This window comes from Lissotriton vulgaris, chromosome 7 (assembly GCF_964263255.1).
Source record: "Lissotriton vulgaris chromosome 7, aLisVul1.2, whole genome shotgun sequence".
Lineage (NCBI taxonomy): Eukaryota > Metazoa > Chordata > Amphibia > Caudata > Salamandridae > Lissotriton > Lissotriton vulgaris.
The window spans coordinates 415881403-415887249 of record NC_141695.1 but is presented as its reverse complement, the minus strand read 5'-3'; positions in this window follow the sequence as shown (position 1 = coordinate 415887249).

Below are 5847 nucleotides of genomic sequence, written 5' to 3'. Positions count from 1 at the left end.
GACAAACCTTACTTTTTCTCACGGGAAAACATTTTCATTTTATTTTGGAAACCGCAAGCCATGCATCCGGGCTTGACTTGCATTTGAATTTCAACCAAAGGATATATTGCGCACACATACAGTTTCTGTTTCACCCACCCAAGGAGTCCTCTACCCTTTCTCCTTCCACCCATCCTTGCTTCATCCTTCAACCGGCCATGCATCATATTCCCAGCCACCTCGGGCAGCATTCAAAAACACGTATCATTCTTTGCCAGTCATCATTACTTTTAACTCGCTCGTCCTTCCACACTTACTTATACCCTTTTTTTCCTTTTCGTTCATCCCATCCATTAAGTTCATCTCTGATCTGACTTGGATTCTAGAAAAAACTTTTGCAGCTGAGTTGAAGACAATTTAGAGGAGACTACTACCTGGTTGATAAAAACTTAGTTCTAAATTTGTAAGTCTTCTTAACAGTATAGTATACTTGTACTGTACAACACATACACCCGTGCAGAGAGCACAGTCTGCAATCTCAATAGGTAAGGAATATAATAGCTTGCCAATGTCCGCCACTACCGTGGCATCCCCCACAGCAGTTTCCGCTGGCTGTTGCACCGCCTCCGCCCCGGGAGTGCCCACCTCCACGCTGGCCCCGGCACCAGTGGATGGTTGTGCCGATGTTCCACCTAGCAAATACATTTCAGATTCTTAGATGCCATATACACCACTCCCTAGTATTTTGTCTTGGAATGAAAAACTGTCACTACGACTACACAAACAAATTTAATAATTTGCGACTGTCTAGTCAAAACTAAAAATTGCACTTTTTTCAGGGAAGGGTGTTGTCTTGCTACACTTTTTGACACAACTGATGAATGCTTGCTTTTTAACACGCACCGTTTTTCTCATAACAGACAGAAGCTTCCCTTCTAAGAACAAGAGCAAGATCAGATCATCATCACAAGGACAGAGTCAGCAACGATTCAGCACCACAAAGAAGATTTGAATGATTAATGTGTGAAATCACTAAGCACTTTTCCATTTTCAATCTACTGTTTATGTTGTATGATGAACTTGATTTTAATAAATGTTTTTACTTTTAATAAAGCTTTTAAACTTACATAGACTCTGTGGTTTTGAGTCATGAGTGAGTCAGCGTCAGGGTTTGCAATTTGCAAGCAGGGGTCCGTGGCTCTGACAGTTCTGGACTCTGACTCCGTAGTCTTATGTCCTGGATTGGATAATCATCATTGGGGATCAATCATCGATGAATTAGGGAGCTAAATGACTCTGTCACACTAGCTAGTCAGTAAGGAAATTGGGGGTTCAAATTCTGTTATGACTGAGGTATGTGGAAAGTCTAACTGCGCCTATTATAATTGATAAACAATGCACTATTTAGTGTCCATAGTTCTGTTTGTGCAGAATTGTCCCTGCAACAATAGTAGTATGGATTGTCCTCCTATCCAATGAAAAAGTAAACTAGTATCTTATTTTTTCTTGGTGGTCATTGACAGTTTATTGTTGGGAATTTTCAAAGCATAAACATTTAGAAGACTTCAAAAGACATTATGGACAACCCAGAGGACTGCACTCAGTGCATAGAGCTATTGCTGAATAGAATGGGAGTTTCGTTTAACACCTTTTGCCAACTGTGCAAGCTTAGTTAGCTACACAGACAGACTAATAATAATAATCTAGTAGTACCACAGGGAGTCATAGTAGAGGCAGGATAAGAATTTAGAAACAGTCTACAAGAAGATCAAAGACGATTTAGAAAAAATCGAATGAGGAACGTTAGTGAAAAATAGGTACTCTAAAAGATAGGAATGTATAATGATTAATATTAACATGAAAACTTACTGGGGCCAGCAGAGGAGCCCACGCCGAACCGATCCTGGCCTTCCTAGTCCTCCGCCGGCGCCGCTACCTCCTCCTCTGTCCTCCTGCCCCTGGGGGAAGCTGATGTACAACATGAAAGAAAGACCCAAACATGGATGATTGTTGTCAACCAAATCAAACATTTCAAAAGAACAATAACAAATTATTTCGGGGAAATAGCAAATAGACAAAAATTGCACTACATTTATTGACCTATCTGATGTGGTCTACTAGGATATTAGTATTGCTGGATTCGCGGACCGTCGACTTGGAAAGTTATGTAACTCACTAAACCAACTACAAAAAGGTTCGACTAGGACTGGTAGGCAGCGCTATGCAGCACGCAAAGTGACAGACAAAGTCCATCGTGATTGCAGACCAGTGAGAACACTAAAAAGTAAGTTTCCTACTACATAACCAGTCATTAAAATACTCAAACTATCAATCCACCACCACTATCTCTTCTTAGTGGCAGGTGTACAAAGGAAGGACTGGACTTGAGTCTCTAGGGGCAGATTTACAAGTCCCTTACGGCTCTTTTGCTCCGTCGTTGCGTGACTTTTGTGACGCAGCGGCAGCACAAAAGAGGCGCCATGGTGCGGGGTATATTAACAACGTGACGCATCTGGAAGATGCATCACGTTGTAAAGCCCTGCGCCATCAGGGGGCATTATGTGGTAAATAAATTTACCGTATACTGAATTTCTATGCGGTATAAGTTCAATAAAATAGCTCAATCAAAATGAGAGGCAGAGTCCGTGGAGGCTGAGTTTATAAGGGTTTTATTCCATGTAATGGAATGGTTCGAACCATGGTATCATGTTCCATCACCACGAGGGTTCAGGAAGGGATAGACAATGCTTTATTAACAGTGCACATTATATATAGTAAAAGCATACAATGGTGATGGATACAGAAGGTAACAGCTGAAAGAAACGAGATAAGAACACATGTGCGTAACAGAAGGCGTGCACGAAGGCGTACACGGAGGTGTGTGCTAGAAACGTCACATGAAAGTGTCACAAGTGGGCGGATTCATAGAGGAATCCTGCAGTGTCAGCAGAAATATATGGCTGGATGCGCGCGCAGGCAACATGACGTGTGATTGACGTGGAACTGGAGGGTGAAGGGGACTTGACATTTAGCTCTACATGGGGAGACAGAAGTCTGGCGTGTCAGAACAACCTAATCCCAAATCATATCTGATATCTTGTGTTGAAGAACTGTTTTATCTAGAAGGAAAGGTCTTTCGGGCAGAGGCTATTCTATACTGACTGCTAGTGCGTGCATATGTGTCTACGTGTCTACGTGTAATGCGAGGGGCCATGGGCCTACCATGGTAACAGGAGCAATGCACGGAGACAGAAAGGCCGGGCCCTTTGCTCTGCAGCTGGGGAGTTGTTTACCTAAATCACTAGACAGGAATGTATTTTCGAGGAGCGGAGCAGATAACTTGAAGGCTGAATTGTCTTGGCAGGCAAGCAGGCCGAGCCGGGCACCGCTCGCCGCACAGGGAGTAAGGCAAGGGTCATGGGTGCAGATCCAGGCTGCAGCTTTCTGAGGCAGAAGACAGGAAGGCAGAAAGGGCTCGATGGCAGAAATCAGGGCCTAACTCAACAGAGCCAGGAAAACGTGAAAGTGCACCATGTAAAGACGGTGGCACGGCATACTTAGGACCGGAATTATCGACCCATTCATGGTGGATCTGAAAGAAGACATGTTAACGTTGGACGCAAATGTATTTGCGTCTTCATATCTGGTCATGGAGGGAAATTACATGTACTTGAAGCACGTACATGGAGCCGTTGGGGTCTACGTTAGGGGACACAATTGACCATAAAAATTCCATTTACCTCATTCCCTCCTTGTCCCCTACGGACCCTTCATGATATATCAATCTTCATTAGTCCATCTATTTGTTCATATAACATCATCTGCTCTTCCTTTTTCATGCGGGATTTAGAACGTGGACTTGGATGGGGAATACATGATGTGGCACACAGGCCGCAAATCGCCGGCCCACACTGTAAACATAGGCAACAACTGAATACTATGAGAAGGGCTATTCCGAGGAAGGATAGGACCTTCCATCCCCAGGCTGATAACACGCTCCAGAGCCAACCGGACCAAGTCCAGGTGCCTGGGTTCTGGTGTATCTGACTTGCAATCTTGTGGAGACGGGTTATGGCTCTATATACTGATGGTGCATTTTCTGGAATGAAAACACAGCAACTCGATCCGATGACTCTACAAGCTCCGCCCCTATCGGCCAGGATGACGTCAAGAACAAGACGATTCTGAAGAACAACAAGTCTCATAGCAGACTGTTCCTCTGTTAGGTTGCCTAGGGCGGAAGTAGTTTCATTCACTACTGCTTCAAGGGTTCTAGTTAATTTACGTATCAGTTTACTATTCGAGACAGTGCCTAAATAGGGAAAGAAACCTTTATTAAAGTCTGTGTATTGCTCCCATGCTGTTTCAGTATAGTCGACAATCGGGAGATCTCTCTTGGGTCTATTGTGTACTAGATGGGAGTCCCTATGATAATCAGGTGGGGCTAGGAAAACAGGTGGCAGAAGGAAGGCAATGTAGCAAGTACCATCCCAGTCTAGAGGTAAGCGAACATAAGCTGTATGACCACAAATGAAATAGGAATGACGGGAAGCTTTGAATGTAGACTTGCCTTTATCACTGAATTCAATCACAGTAGTACATTTACTATGACCTAGATGAACTGAACCATTCTTTCTGACACATAATTCACCTTTGACTGGTAACACTGACATAGCGGGCAAGTCTGGTTTGGTATCGGACTGGACATTCAGAATCATGAGGTTAAGTGTAAAATTACCTAATCCATACACTTCGTTTTCTAGATCGGTCCCTGTCCTTTGTGGAAGACCCTCCTTGTCAGGGAAACATACTTTATGCATAACTGTGTTCAGATTTCCCCATACCCAATTGCCCTGGTAAACTATGGAATCAGAATTTAAAGAGTTCATTAAACTAAACCATGCACCACAGGAACCATTGTGTGTAAACGGGTACGGAAAGAGGGGCAGAACTCCCTTGTATTTCTGATAGGGAGGGAGTCGGCCACATATCCAACAATTTGTAGCGTTGCTGGTCTGATGAGAATGATGTAACATACTGATGAAAGTATTGTTGCGCAGCGCAAGTCGGTAAGATAACTCGTGAGGGGGCAATTCACTGAAAGTATGCTCGACAGTGTCGTTTGAGGAAGAATGTGCACGTACGGAGATAGGAAAGTACATGTGTAATAATATGCTTGCAGCAATAATCGTAAGACTCAGAAAAAACATAATTAATAGTGTAACAATACAATGGCTACGGAGAGATTTACAATATTTCTCTTTCTTGATCTGTTTCCGTCTATCTCTCTCTCTATTGGGGTCTAACTGATACATGTCAGGAACCTGTCTAACCGCTTCACCTAGGGGAGGACTTAAACAATTAAACTGTCTGACTTGCTAGACCTCAATTTCAGTTTGTACTCCTGCTGAGGAGTATTTTCTACCAGTGGGAGTTTAGTATCAGTCTCTGAAACGGGGCAGGGCTGGGAGTCTGTTTTTGGCGGCAGTCCATGGTATTTCTTAATATGACTAGAGTGGAGCCAGCCTTTGCGGCCCTCCACCTTAACAGCGGTCCTTGTTGTGAGAAGAACAAGCTTCGGCTCCTGCCAGCGGGGCTCCAGCGGATTTCTCCGATCAAAATTCCGGATAAGCACTAGATCTCCAGGGACGATCTCGTGTGGCTTCACCTCGGTGTTGTCGGGAAAAGCTGCTGCTACCTGTGAACGACATGATTGTAGTGCAGACATCAAGGAGGCAAGGTAATCTGTCAGCATATTACAGTCAACATCTGTGATCTTACGAGGCAGAGGCGTCCCCCACATATTCGGTGGCCTACCAAAGACCACCTCGTACGGGGATAGCCCTGTTCTTGAATGGGCTACCATTC